The sequence below is a fragment of the Odontomachus brunneus genome, unplaced genomic scaffold (genome assembly GCF_010583005.1).
Source record: "Odontomachus brunneus isolate Ranch 3 - 2012 unplaced genomic scaffold, Obru_v1 Obru_scaffold_179, whole genome shotgun sequence".
Classification (NCBI taxonomy): Eukaryota; Metazoa; Arthropoda; class Insecta; order Hymenoptera; family Formicidae; genus Odontomachus; species Odontomachus brunneus.
The window spans coordinates 436,009-452,679 of NW_022639629.1; the positions used below are offsets into that span (position 1 = coordinate 436,009).

Consider the following 16,671-nt stretch of genomic DNA (forward strand, 5'->3'; position numbering starts at 1 on the left):
TCCAGAAGATGGGACAGATCCAGAAGATGGGAAAATGGGTTCCACATGAACTGAATGAAAGACAGCAGGAAAACCGAAAAACCACTTGCGAAATGCTGCTCGCCAGGTACAAAAGAAAGTCATTTCTCCATCGAATTGTGACTGGCGATGAAAAGTGGATATATTTTGAGAATCCTAAGCGTAAAAGATCATGGGTAACTCCAGGCGAACCATCGACATCGACTGCAAGGCCAAATCGCTATGGACGGAAGACAATGCTCTGTGTTTGGTGGGATCAGAAGGGTGTGATCTATTATGAGCTGCTAAAACCTGGCCAAACCGTTAATACTGAACGCTACCGACAACAAATGATCGATTTAAATCAAGCTTTGCGTGAAAAACGACCAGAATATAAAAAAAGGCAACACAAAGTGATTTTGCTTCATGATAATGCACCATCACACACAGCAAAACTGGTCAAGGAAACGATTGAGGCGTTTAGTTGGGAAATACTTTCGCATGCGGCTTACTCATCAGACTTGGCTCCGTCCGATTACTACTTATTTGCATCGATGGGACACGCACTTGCTTAGCAGCGCTTCACTTCTTACGAAAATGTACGAAAATGGCTCGATGACTGGTTTGCCTCAAAAGAGCAACAGTTTTTTTGGCGTGGCATCCACAAATTGTCAGACAGGTGGGAAAAATGTATAGCTAGCGATGGGCAATACTTCGAATAAAATATTTTTTATCATTTTCATACAATAAACGTGTATTTTCTATACAAAAATTCCGGTTTCATATTTACATACCTGGTATACTGTAGCAAAAGGTTAAGACCTAAACATTAATTCTGTTCGAATAGAATTGTTTTCTTTATAAAATAGTCTTAAAAGACGCTTCTGATGAAGAGTTTTGTATTAAAGTTGACAGTCGAGAACTATGATTTCCTGAATATATTTAATTATACATTCATGTTTACACGTTTGTTTATGTGTGCAAATATAGAATACTACATGTGTAGCTACAGAATTTAATTAATATTATAATTATTGTAATAAACATAAAAGCGGATTAACTTTGTATTTTAAGATATTATCGATAAAAAGTTGAGAAAATAAAATATGCATACTTTTTATTCGTAAAGAGCGCGCGCGCTTTACACATTTTTGAACGTAAACGATTCATATGATCGCCATATTAGACTTTCTTTCTTCAGCGGGAAGAACCCTGTTTTACGAGTTGAGAAGAATATAGCCCTATCTAGGATGCATTATATCGAATGATATTATATCGAAGGAATCATTATCTTGACTAATATAAAAATTTTTAAAAGGACAATAAGTGAACGTACATAATTATATACACTAAGTTAACGTACATAATTATATTACTCTGTTAAAGTGAATCAGTGAAACATCATTGAAAGCAGTGAATATACACTGATTTGCAGCTATAAGTATAGCACTGAAACTGCTCAGTGCTATAATTATAGCTTATATCAGTGACTATCCACTGATTCACTTTAAGAGAGTAGGTCTTAAAAGGTTAATGGGTTTTAAATTTTTTAAAGTGCCCAAAGTGAATGTACATAATTATGTATACTTGGTCTTAAAAGGTTAATAAGTTTAAATAGCTATGTTCAAAAATTTGTTAATCGAAAGATTGTTTACGTCAGCACGTATATAGCACTAGTTTTCTATTTTCGATTTCCTTCTTATATGGTCTGTATTTATATTTCTGTAGTTGTCTAATTGTATTTTGTGTAATTTTTATTCACTTTCCGTGCGCTTAAAGGGATTTTTTTTCAGAGAGAGAGAGAGATAATAATAAATTCCATAATAAATTAATCTACCAAATGATCTATCTATCTAGCTATCTATGTCTGTCTATTTGTCTCTCTATCGCGGCAAATCATAGTTCGTTTGACCTCATATATAAAGACGTTATAGCGCCAAGCGCAGCTTAAGCCACAGATTCCCTGTGTTATTATCTTTAATTGTGTAAATTACTGTTTCGAACCAGAATGAATCATTAATGAAGCGCTTTATGCACGAACATCGCTTTTATGACAAAGCACGAAGTATGTCCAAGCGATTCATACGACAATTCGTGTATAATAGAATTGCACATGCGATGAAATGTTACGAAATTCGCCCTTTTTCTCCCTTTCTCTTCTTCTGTTGTGAAATAATAGATGTAATCCAATAATGTGTATGCAAGTTGTTTTAGAGACTGCATCTTGTTCCGCTCGAGAAAGCTGATTTATCCGCCGTGTGACAATCAAGCTTGGCTTTATTTAGCTCTTTGGTTTTGATATCAAACGAACGTTTATTACATACGATGTCAAACATGTTCAAAGATGATGATAAATTTTTTATTGATTACAACAATAATCGATAAAATTTTTTATTGATTTGTCAACAGTGTCAACAGATAATTTGTTACATGGCATTTCTAATGTGCTTTTTATATATTTTTACATATTATGTTATGCATTTTTATGTAGTATCTTATATATTTTTTATGTATTTTTAGAATCCGAGAATGAACTCAAAATTTTCCTACGATTTTTCTATGATTATTTTTTTTGCGGTCATCTAAGATTTAAGATATTGTATATAAAGATATTCCACGCAATTTGCAATACGATTTCACTACAAATTTTTTATATTAAAATATTATATCGACATTAAGTATCTCCTACAAAAAGTATCTCCTACAAAAAGTTCATCTATTTAAGCAATATATTTGTTTAAAAATTCATTAGATTGACACTTTTTTTCTCTTACGCGATTTTCTTCCGATTAGCAAAATATAATAAAAACTGTTACATTTTTATTTTTAAAAGAGACATAAATCAAATACAGTAGAAAATTACTAACTTCCACGTTTTAAATTAGGAAAGCCATGTCTCCATATGTACAATGAAAATTAATTTTCTTTTAACATAAAAATTAATTCAATAACAATAAATAACAATTAATACAATAAATACAATAAATACAATAAATACAATTCAACATAACAATAAATTTAATTTAAAAATTAATTAAAATCTCTGAGAGATAGAAAAAAATTTATTTGCATTTTCTTTAATTCAATGTAAAAATACTATATAGATACTATATGAATACTATAAAATATAATACTATAAATATTATAGTACTAGAAATACTATAATACTATAAATACTATAAAATATTATAATACTATAAATATTATAGTACTAGAAATACTATAATATTATAAAAATACTACATAAATACTACATAAATACTATATAATTTGACTCATATAACAAAAAGTTTTTTTTAGACTAGTATAATTAAAAAGCAAACGTTTTTACATTCACCCGCTCTACGTATCGGTTTCTTTGTTCGCGCCACAGATGAAGAGGAGTTAGGATTAATTTTTTTTAATTATTCAGTTTAATTGATTTAGTTTAGTTTAGTTTAATTGAATATAAAGTTACTATGCAATTTATATAATTTAATTCATTTGACAAAAAGGTTTCTTTTATAAACCAGTATTATTGCAAACGCGATTATCGACACGTTATATGTTGACGACGAATCTATTTATTACTCCGTTCGCGAAACGCAAATGAAGATATCGTTCGCAACGCACAATACACACATATACATACATCCAAGCACGCGCGTGCGCGCATACACATAAACACATACGCGACACAAAGACAGCCCGTGCTCGACCCAGGTTTTCCTTACTATTCACAGCGACTCGGAAATCGCAAAGCTTCATTGCGGTTTTTACAGCCTCGAATAAACTTCGCTATTCGTAATTCATCCACCCACACTTGTCGACATCCGCGATGTGAGGCCAAGCCTCCGTTTTTAATTAAATGCTCGCGGCATGGCTCGTCCCCCGACGCATCTTTCTCGTCTTTCTCCCCTCACCCGCGCCTGGCTACGTTTGCTTTCAGCTACGCGAGCCTTTCTGTTTTTACAAGCATCGATCGCCAACGGCATCGTCGGCTAATATACGTCGTAAATTCAGAAGTCGGCCGTCAGCCGCGAGCGGAAACTGGATTTTCGATCTCCTGTCTAAATTCGGCGTGCTCGCGGAGAAAGGAATATTTAGAAAACCGATAGGCGGATGAAGGAGGAGGGGCTCGTTTCCGAATTATCTCCGAATCTGTATTTCCAGAGAAAACAGAGGCCGCTGTATTGTACGCGCGGAGCTTTTCATAGCTCGTTTTGAATATACTTCGCAATGTGTACGTATTATTCATTATTATTCACGAAATATTTCACAAAGATACGTATCGATGTAACCAAGAGACGAAATCATGAGCATTGAAACTTTCCTCGCCGTTCCCTTTAACGTTCCTCTCTTATGTGATAAAAGATAAAAAAGTCCATATATAAATAAATTATTATGAAAATAAGTGATTAGAAGACTCTTTGATTAAAAGCAAGTTTTTATTATATTTTGTGCTGATTAGGGGAAAATCGTGTAAAAAAAATTGTCAATCTAATGGATTTTTTAAACAAATATATTGCTTAAATAGATGAACTTTTTTTGGAAGATATTTAAAAATAGTCACAAAAAATTAGAGAAATTAAATACAGAAAAAACGTTTATAGAAAATAAAGGAAAGCGGAACCAAATGGCTTTTTCAAAATTTTGAATTTACAGTTTTTCAGACAACTAATTATTATGAATGACTATACAAACATAGAGACAACCTTCCTCTATGTTTATATATCAGCAACAATCCTGTAAACCGTATAATTTTTTCTAAAATAATCGAAATATAAATATATTGCAACGTAGCAATCTTGCCTGAGTATCGAATCAATTCGGTTAGCAAGCCAATAAAATATATATCCTGATTAATAGTTCCAAAGTCTCTACAAAAGGTCTTCACAATCCTGTTGGTCTTTAAATAGTAACCAATTTTACCATTATATGTTTGATTTCAATTATTTTATGAATAAAAATTGCTTTTCATACAGTGGAGTACGCAATTTGGCATAATATCCTTAGCATTCACTAAGCCTTGTTCTAAACAAATTTCTTGATTACCCGTAATATGTCTATATATTCGTGCATCGTTGATTATTTGGAAATAGCTCCGTCAGAATAATCAACAGTTATGATGCACGAATATGTACATACATTGTGCGTAATCAAGGAATATGTTTGGAACTAGGCTTAGTAAAAAGGTTATTATACCGGATAAAATACCCTCAGGACATATTCACTCTAATGGATTGAAACATTTACTGGTAAGGAGTCAAAACTCATTCTAACTTAAGTAACTTTTTTTAAATGATACCCGCCAATTTTTTTATCTTTTACAGCCAGATTCGAGAACCCAAAAGATGATAATTTATGCTTAAAAAAATAGTTCAATATTGTTTAGAGCACTTATATAAGATGTTTACTTTTGAATGATATAAGAAAGCATCTCACAAATAATGCCTTTCTAAAAAAATGTTCCAAACAAAAGTTGCTTGATTTCAAGGGACACATAAGATGAGTGATTTTTGCTTGACGTTGAGTGTCTTTTCCAAAGTAAAAATAAAAAATAAAAAAGTCATCTCAAGTAACTTCAATGAAGTCATAAGATTTTCTAATAGAAACTGATTTATTTCATCATCCTCCGTTAAAATAAATAAATAGATATGTAAATACACACACACACACACACACACACATATATATATATACAGTATGTTTGATAAGAGCGTGTACGGCAAAACTCAAAAAGGATAATACATAAATTGAAAAAATTTGTACACATTATGCATGATATAGACTGCGATGCTTTATTATTAATAAGTTGTCCAGTCGCCTCCATTATCAATAATTGACTGGCATCTCCGAGGCATACTTTCTACTAATTTTACAGCATAATCTTCAGACAAAGATCTCCATATAAATCGAATCTGTCGAATTAACTGCTTGACGGTCCATATTTTCTTTCCTCGGAGCTTAAACTTTATAAGCGCCCAAACATTTTCAATTGGATTTGCATCTGGCGACTGTGAAGGCCAATCCAGTACGTCAACGTCATTTTCTTGTTTCCACGCAGTACAAAGTCTACTCCGATGTTTCGGATCATTGTCCTCTTGCAGTAGCCAATTTTCATTTTTCCTCGTAAACCACCTTTGGGCAGATGGTAATAAAGCTCTCTCATATATTTGGACCATTTTAGCAGCATCCAAATTTTGTGTAAAGATGTGTAAAGTGCCAAATCCCTGTTTTGAGAAACAGCCCCAGACGTGCACCTTTACCGGATGTTTAACGGTCCGCTCGATGAGTCTATTGGCCTGGGTAGACCAGACACGTCTGATAGAAGACTTTGCCCAAAACGAAGCTTCATCTGAAAAAATTACGTTGCCCCAATAGCGGTCCAAATTTTCTTTTGCCCAAGCAAGTCTTTTTTCGACGTGTTTTTCAGACAGCAACGGTTTCGTTATCGTGCTTCGAAATTTCACTTTATGAGCCAGTAAACGTCTTCTTATAGTATGACATGATATATTTAGACCCTTTTTAAGTAAAACCGCTTGCCCGCCACGCAATGATAAACAAGGATTCTTCTCAAACACCCGTAAAATCATTTTGTCCTCCTTTTTCGTCGTTTTCTGCACAGAGCCACGATCCGGCAAGTCATCAACGTTTTTGACCTCGGAATAATGTTTCACCCACTTACTCACAAACGCCTTAGACTTCTTCATATACTTAGCAGCCGCTCCGCGCGACATTTTTGGTCCTTTTGGATGCGAACATAGAAACACAGCTTCGTAACGTGATGCGTACGCGGCACTCATGTTGAAATACGCCCTTTTGTGACGAAAGTCAAACGATAACTAAGGCTTTCTAGACAAAGCATCTTGGGAGAAGAGCCCCGCTATTGGCTCGCGTTCATATCTCCCCTCTAACGGTTTCGAGGAAAAAGTTTTGCCGTACACGCTCTTATCAAACATACTGTATATATGAAAATAAGAAGATAATCAATAGTGAGAGAATTTCCGCACCACCCTGGAAATATGTTGCTAGTGGCGTGTTAGGTTTGTTTAAAGTGAACTTTCACCTAAAGTTCTATTATATAAAGATACATATATACTTATATATGTTTACTTGTTTATTTAACAGAGAATAATAAAACAAGCCAGTTTATATTAGAAAATCTTATGACTTTATTGAACAAATTTGAAACGATTCTTTTGTAACCTTGGAAGAGATTACATATAAGATGATTTTCGAGGTCAAGCAAAAATTATCTTATATGTCATCAATCATTATCTTATTGAATCCAAACAAATTTTGCTTGAAACATTTTTTCGGAAAGGCGTTGTTTGCGAAATATTCTATTATACTTTCTTATATCATTCAAAATAAAATATTTTGTATAAGCGTTCTAAACGATATTAAGCTATTTTTTTAGCATAAATTATTACCTTTTGGATTCCTGAATCAGACCCTCAAAGATGAAAGAAATCGACGTGCATCATTTGAAGAAGATTACTTGTAAACCTGATTGAAACGTTCATTCTTGCGATTTCAAATGGCAATATTTTCACTATCGTTTTGGGTGAAAATTGCCACTTTTCACTTGAGATTTCACTTCAAAAAATTTAGAAACTACTTTAAATATATTACCTATTTTAAAAATAAAGATAACATATTTTTCAAATTTATTTTTTCTACGTTAAAAATTATTAATACACTAAATAAGCATATTTATAGATATTTTAATAAGGAAATATCAAGATATTGGAGATATCAAGTTATTGGATCTCTCAGTCCTAATGCGCCAGCAACTAAGCAACAAAAAATAAACGTATCAGCAAAGAGTTATATATATTGGCTGAATGCAAAAATTTCGATGAGTTTCTCAAAAATGTAGTGACTATTCTAATTTTATGGTAGCACTCAAATATATTATATGTTAATATTATATTATTATTAATATTATTAGATATTATTATGTTATTATTATATACTGTTGAAAGAACTCATATTTTTACCTGTCATTATAAATTGGTTTAATTTAGGTCAGTTAAGTGTTGCCTTGAAATAAAATTGAAAATGAATATTTATAAAGATATTCATTTGCGTGTAATTATAATATGTACGAGTTCCGAAGAGAAACAAGCATTTCCGTGGAAAACATTTGCGATGTGTTTGAAGAGAACGCTGTGTTGATCCAAACCTGCGAGAGATAGTTTGCAAAATTTAAACGGGTTGATTTTAATCCCGAAAACCACGGTCCGGTCGGCTTTCTGATTGATGATATTGTGCACATTTAGTGGACACTAATTCATAAATTTCGGTACAAAAGTTTGCTGAGAGACTGAATATCGACAAATCGATCGCGTTTCGATCGATCGATATTTAAAAAAACTTGGATACAATTTATAAAGCTCGATGTTTGGATGCCACATAATTTGTCAGAAAAGAATAAAATAGACCGAGTCTTTATGGCCAATTCCTTGCTTGGCTGACTAAAAATCAATTCGTTTCTGAATTAGTGACGGGAGGCAAAAAATAGATCCAATATATCAATGTAGAACAGAAACGGACTTGATGGCAGAACAGTGAATGCGGTCAGCTTATGCTAAAAGCCAGTTTGCATTCTCGGAAGATTATAATGTCTGTATGATAAGATTGCAAAGGTGTGATCTTTTATGAGCTGGCAAAATGATCAATTCTGATAAGTATTGTCAACAATTGGACAGTTTGGAGGCAGAAATTGAAGAAAAATGTTTCGGCCAAACGAAAAGGTGTTGTCTTCCATCATGAGAACGTAACCCCACACTTGAATACAAACACCACATAAGCTCAGAGAGCTAAACTGGAATATCCTATTACATCCGCCATATTCTCCTGAAATTGTTTCATCAGATTATCATTTGCTTCGGGGATTGCTACAGGAATGTTTGAACGAAAATTCTTTTCTTTTCACAAGCTATAAAACTATGATTCTTCACTCTTAAACGAAAAGCCCACCACTTTATATGATAGAGGCGTATGAATATTATCAGAACGTTGACGAAATATAATAGAAAAGAATAGGAATTATTTAGTATAATGAATAAATTGTTTTTAACTTTTTCGTTCCTAACGCCGAATTTAGTCGGCATCTATGCGAGGACCTCTGGATCCGAGTGTCGACTATAGTTGGCATCTACATAACGATTCATCGATCTTTTTTTTAACTTTGTATCAGACTTACAATCTGTACAGTCTTTGGTCAGCGATCTATTTGGCGGAGTTGAAACATCCTCTACATCATACATACATCTGGAATTCCACCGTCTTAAATTCCATTTAAACTGAATCTCGAAATAGGTTAAGCGATGACATTCGTTCCAAACTACTGGCAAAGTACGAAGTAAAGGTGGATCTTGTGACGCTGGCACCACCAAAGCTTAACAAAGAACTTATTCTTGTCACTAACCCCTTTGGTTGTTAACCCCTTCGGGATAAGTATCATTCTCTTTTGCAAGCTCAAGTGGGTGCGTGTCTTTATGCTTTTGGGTCAGGCATATCCACTTTGTTAAAGCCGACTGTTCTGCAAGGTCTGAACGACTTTGTTCACAGAAGGTATTCATTTATTCTCTGATCAACAATACCGCCTTTCATTGACCAAAAGAGTTTTTATCAAGCCTTCCTTAAACATCCTCGGTAAAAACGCACACATGGCTCCTCTTAATGATTTCCTATTTGGTCAGAATTTTGCTGATATCCTTAAGGTAGCTCAGGCTTATGAAAGGACGGGCCGTGAGGTGCCAAAGTCAACATCATCAGTAGAAAAGAGGATACTACAGCCTGTCCGCTAACAGGCAGCCTTACAGTCAAATCTATCTTATAGGCCCAAATCTCAGTTTTGGGAAACTGAAGAATTCCTGTTCTTCCAGAGTCGGCTCGCCAAACAGGAGCTCCTAGATACAAAAGCCGTCACCCCCGATTCCAGTCTCGATTCCGGTCTCGAAGCCACCACTAAACAATCTAAGAACTGTCGGTCGCCTGAGTAAATTTTTTGAACAATGGCGTGATATTGCCTCAAATACTATGGTATTGAACGCAATTCAAGATTATCACATTCCTTTTATATCTAGATCTCCAGTGAAGATCTTTCTTGTTAAACCAGAGTTTTCGGAATCTGTCGCAATTTGTTGTGACAGGGAAATAGAACAGTTGCTGCTCAAAGGAGCTATTGAGCTAGTAGAATTTTGTAAAGACCAATTTCTGTCGCCATTCTTTCTTGTAGAGAAGTCTTCGAGCAGTAAACACTTTATTTTGAATTTACATGAATTAAATAAATACATTTACCCACCACACTTTAAATTAGAAAATTAGAAGATGGTTATTTATCTTGTGCTACCTGGAATACATATGGCTTCTCTCGATCTTGAGGATGCTTATTTGTTGGTTCCAGTATGCGAGCAACACAGAAAATTTCTTCAATTTCAATGATGTAAAAGAATTTATCAATTTATGTCCTTACAGTTTGTTTTATCAGATTCAACAGAAAACCATTCAACACCTAACCATTTATGTATAGAAATCTTGCTGCAAACTTTTTCAATATTCTTAAGCTTCCAAAGGCAGATGAGAAGGTAAAGCAATGTTCATTAAAATTTTTTCTGTTTGAAGCATCCACACTTTCGGTATATACTGCAGAACTTTTGGATTAGGCAAATATTACACTAATTGACAGTTTGAGACTTTACATTAAAATTTGTTTGTTCCTTTTCGTCACATATCGAGCAATGCTCCTATTTATTTTTGCACGTACTTTCATTGCGTAAAAGCATTTGTAATTCTGTGTAACCAATATGACGTAAACTTTGCAGAAAAATTTCAGTGTTCTGTCGGTAAAGTTTTCAGCTTCAGCATCCCCTTAAGACAAGTGAATAAGAATTTTTTAAGTTTTCATTACTAGTGAGAAATACTTTCATTGTCTTATATTATATTTATTTAAGCGAGACTTTGAAATCTATTGTCAAGGCAGAAGCACGACTACATAGTTATTCCATCCGAACAAGACATAATTAGGATCGAACTTCACTTGGTAAATTCGTTCCGTTTAACGATTTGCATAAAGCGCAAATCAAAATGCCGCTTTAGTTGCATAAATAACTTCGCTGCGCATATATTTACTTGTTGACAAATCCACTTCAAATATACCGTAACGACGATAGAGCGCACGATTAATATCGCTGCGCGCGTTTGCGCGAATTATGACATGTGCGTCGATATGTGCGTCGTATTTCGAATTCCATGACGCTTTGATGTAGCTCCAATTAGCTCTTTCTCCCTCTCTATTTCTCCCTCAATATATATAATTTGTAATATTAAATGCAAACGACCAATTAACAATATTAAATCTGCATATGTCCTTCGCATGGCATCGCAATATCTAATTCTTTTCTCTTTTATGAGAAATATCTGTCGCAGTTGTATCGAGAGAGAAAGAGAAAGACAGAACGCATGTGAAGCACGCAGTTTTGACACTTTTAGTAGCTTTAGTATATAAGTTTAAAAAAAGCTCTGTTCTTATAAACTTACGAAAGTATTTTGTCACATTTAGGAGAACTGCGAGAGAATATTAGACACCGTGTACTTTATTTATTACGAATGAAATTGGAAAAGAAGTCTCGAGAGAAACACACATCGTATGTAACTCACAAATTGACGTGCATCGATAACGTGCACGTTTTTTCACTACGGCGATAATTTTGCCGAAACCGCGAACGTGACGAGGTGGCGCGGAGAAATCGCAATTAAAGAGAGAGAGAGAGAGAGAGAGAGAGAGAGAGAGAGAGAAAGAAGAAAAAACAAAAAAAAGATAAAAATAAACCGAGTTATCGCCGCTGTATACGTATGTGAGAGGTTGTGAGTTACGGGAGTATCAAGCACTCGTTTTACCGCAACGGAACTGCGTATCAAATGTCTGCCGCTGGTATAACGCTACAATGATCACCTGTAACGGCACCCGCGAATAAATGGCGAACGCGAGTTGAAGACTTGCGCAATTTGCTGTTGTTGCTGTACGTGCGTTTCGGCCACATTTTGATCAGACACATTCGCGCGCGTAGCGATCACGGACGATGCGTCGTTACTGCTGTTGATCGCGTTGTTGTTATCGTCATCGACGGGTCTACCGATTACGATCTTCGTTATAGATCCGCACAGTGATTACGAACATACTATTTCGTATTTGCATGCGTACTTGCAATCAGAGACAAAAATATGATGGTGGCAACTATGCGGAGTACGTGATGAGAGTAGGTGGGAGAACGTCGTGTGTACATGTATACACAGAGATAATTTTATAGCATACATTAGCAAGGGGAACACCAAGTGACTGCTCCGCAAATTTTGATGCGCTTTTTACTGGCTGTTCTTGGGCGAAAAAAGACGACACGTGTCCGGCCGTTTCAGCCAATGGGCCATAGTTTCGAAGAAATCGATTTTTAAAGAATGACTCTATTTAGCCACGGCACAGTTGATACGTTCGATCGTCACTATTAAATAGCAATATTGAGTAGCGGTAGCGCAATAAGTAAGACGTTGGTTTCGTACGCAATAGGTTGCGTGTTCAAATCTCGTCTCGTACATTTTTTTTTATTAAAAATTCGTTCTTATCTGTAATTATTTATGTTATTGTAGATATACACGAAAAAGATTATTTATTTAATTGTATTGGTATATTTTTTTTGTAAATAAAATTTTTAAATTTTTAAATAGTTATTGTAATAATTTAAAAAATCTGTATAAATAAATATTATCTTTATAAATTTAATTTAAATTTAATGTTATTAATCTTTATTATCTTTTTATTGTAATGAAATTTTATAAATTATAAAGTAAATAATTAAACATTCATAGTATAGAATAATTATTATTATCGTTGTTGTCGTCGTCGTCGTTGTTGTTATTCATATGGACATATAAATAAAAATGTAATGAAAACGTAAGCGATCACGAGCGACATGACGAAAAATTTTCTAATAATTTTCTCAAATAATACAGAATCATTCAAGAGTGACATGTCGGCACAAGCTTCACAACCTTTGTTTATCGTTGCGTAATTGATAAGGAAAAAAAGGAAAATAAGACAACAAATAAGAAAACAAATTATCTACTAATTCGCTCTCATCGAACGCGGTTATTCATTCACGACGTAATATCACACGTACTCAGTCGAAACTCGCGCATATCCGCGCTTCACGATAATGCTTCTCGATCTTTGTATTTTAAAAAACGAGTCGCGCTCTCTCGTATCTCACTCTGTCTTTTCTCTTTCTTTTTCCAATTACAATTTCAAATTTCTTTTTCGAAAATGTTGACCAAGAAAGAAAGAATAATGCTGTTTCTTTATCGAAAATTTGGAGACCATATTAGATCATACGAAGAAGTAACTGATCTACATATTCAATGCTGCATATTCTGATCGCAATTTTATTTCTAAATCCACCGTTCAAAAGACAGTGATACGTTTTTACGAAACAGTTAAAAACTAAAATCCTTTCAAGCCTCATAACTCTAAATATGCCTAATAAAAAAATACTTTATTATAGGTTTTTGGAAAGCCCTTAAAATAAGCCACAAGAATATGTAATAAAAAGTGGGGGGTCCAATTTAAAAAATTCAATTTGACCTTCGTATGACCTTCGTCCTCCACCCAAAGTCAAATGTTTAGCCATGATTAGGTACATTTTATTAAGCCCTACAACTTTGCTACTTACATATTTTTCGCTACAGTTGATCCTTTTCGAGATATTTGACCGTTTCCGGACTTTTTGCCAACTCTGTATATATATATATATATATATATATATATATATTGTATATGTATATGAACACTTCTGTGTTTCAACTATAGATAACAATAGAAAACAACAGATTGACGCTGACATAAAATACTGATAAGATATTGACATAAGACATAACGGATAAAAAAATGTTTTCTTATTCAAAATGTCTGAACATTATACTATTAATACTTATTACACAATTACTTATGTAATAAGTACTTATATATACGTATTTGGTTAATTATATTGATCTTACTTCTTTTCCTAATTATAGCAGAAGTACAGATATAAAGTATCCACTGTTTAACTCTGAGCCGTAATATTTTTATCGCTTACTATTCATTTTGCGATCTTGACGCTCATGGACGTAACAGGGCACAATATTGATGCAAATGTTCGTTATAATATAAAATAGACCCAGCTTAATTTAATTCACCGTCACATTTAACCCTTCATATACATACTATAAGTTACCACCCATAACTAAAATTCAGCGCTCTGTACATTTTAAGTACCGTAATAAATGGAACTAGTATCGCCATCTAATTATAGTTTGGGATCTTAACTATGCTTTGATTCCACTCTGCTAGTAAAATAAGCGTTAGTTAGCTTCTGGCAGCCGTCTGAAGTGAAAATAATGAAACTTTGATATTCAAGATAAATATACTTTTACCAAAGATGACTTACGAGACAATTTTTTCCTTAAAAATAAACATTTCAAATGCTAAATTTTTACTTAATAATTACAAGTTACAAATTTTTTTGCAAAAACTCACTTTTTTGAAATCGCGAAATATAATAATTTTTTTTAATATGAAATTTCTTAAATTTTAATACCAAAAGTATGTAAATACTTGCTATAAACATTAAAATTATTCTATGAATATTTTCAGAATTTTAACATAAATATTTTAAAAGATACAGCTGTTTTAAAATTGTCATGGGTGGCAACTACCCAGTGTGTATGCGAAGGTTGAAAAAATATGTGTGTATACGAAGGGTTAACGAACTGTCTTTACGAATTAATTGTTCGTTACGCATTGTTGTTACGCATTGTTGACACAATCTTAGATTACACATCGTTTCTACATTGAATATTTAACCAGAATCCACTTTTTGATATCATATGTAGAGCTTTATTGCTTAATTTCATCGACAAGATAGTTTTCGCACAAGGTTTCAGCTCGCACCGCGCTAATAGATGAAACAGGAAGATTTTGATTTCCAACAATGCAAACTTTTGGCTATGCACATCCGCGGTCCTAATCCAAACGGAGCGTAACACGGAGAATTATAATATGCGTTGTTGCTTAAGAATCTTTCCGGGCAAAACTTTTTCGGTTCATCGTAGAGCTTTTCATCATGATGAATCGCGTAAATTGGGACCCAGATTATTTGACCTTTTTTCAAGATGACTGATTTTTCATTTGGCAATGCAGGCGGAAGTTTATAAGGTTTCTCACATTGTTTTTCAATAATGGTAGCTGGTGGATGCAACCTGAGAACTTCCAAAATTACCGCATCCAAATATGTAAGACGATTAATTACTTCATAAGTTACTTTCCCGTTCAAGTTTTCCAAAACTTTGTCGATTTCTTTCCGCAATTTCGCTTGGACGTCCGGATTAGTTGCAATTTCATAGGCTATGAAGGACATCGCGGTTGTACTGGTTTCGAAGCTGGCGAGCAAGAAAATAAATGCCTGCGCAGCCATGTCGTCGATATTCAATTCTCTTTCGTTTTCACGTTTACCCCTAATGTCCATCATCAACTGTATCATATCCGTCTAATGTTCACGACGTCGCGAGTGGTGATTATGGTCTTTACGACGTCCGTGAAAAAGTTGATGGTATTATCACTTAGAAACCTTAAACGGAGAAATTTGGAAAGTTTCGGGAACGCTCTAACGAAAGATAACTTGAAGGAAAGAATCCCGAAGAGTCTAGACGCTTCTTTGCCATGAAGGTAGAAATGATTTGTGGGATAATTCAAAGAATCGATCTTAATTCCAAATGCATATGCAACAAAGATATCGTTCGTATACTTGCAGAATACGTCCCTTATATTCATATCGCTCTTATCTGCTAATATCTGCGATAGTGTCTTGACAAAGTTCACAGCACACTGTCATCATGATGTACATGATTTTCATCTGGCTGGATGTAAAAGCTGGGCTTAATAAACTCTTCATGTCTTCCCATTTTTTATCCTGAAGAGAGAACAAACTATTTGAAAATAAAGTCTCATTTAATTCGCCGAAACCACGGCGATTGGGGAACGCCTTGAAATTCTAAAGATCTCCTTAATGAGCTTCGGATCGCGCAATAAGACGATAGGATGCGACGTGGCGTAGAATTCAAAATACTTCGCTTTTGGTTTGTAATAGTACAGGTTTTGGATATAATCTCCGAGTGATATTTGCTGAAATACAACCGAAGCCATATTACCAAATACTAATACTAATAGGTGGAATGTGAATAATGTCGTTCCTTTTGAAGTAATTGAATCTTCTAAAAAGATAGTGGATACCGAGAAGGCTTGTCACGATGGATAGTAGTATCATCCAATATTCCATGGCGAATGTTGTTTGACACGTTTGTTGAAATTGAGAGTAAATGTGAGATAAGTGGATCTTGATTTCATACATCTACGATGTAACGAGCAAGAAGATTTGCGCGCAACTGTTGATATTGGCTATTATATCTTAAGTGCTGCGGTGCGACGCCGAATATGTATTAGGACCTTAACTTAGTTTCCGCCCGCAAATGTTAGATGGCAATGCAAACAGTTCTAGTAGTCATTACTAACGAAACAGGTAGTTTGTGATTAATTTCGACATTTCTCGATAACATTCAGTCAGCATACACAATTATTTTCCTAAACAACAATTT

General features: G+C 34.1%; 1 protein-coding gene and 1 pseudogene across 1 annotated transcript in view; one reads left to right on the forward strand and one right to left on the reverse strand.

Annotated features, from left to right (window-relative positions):
* LOC116851579 (diacylglycerol kinase 1) overlaps positions 1-16,671 on the forward strand; it is a 396,727-nt gene that overhangs the window by 128,277 nt on the left and 251,779 nt on the right. The gene's annotated exons all lie outside the window — the stretch shown is intronic.
* On the reverse strand, positions 14,790-16,283 carry LOC116851582 (annotated as a pseudogene).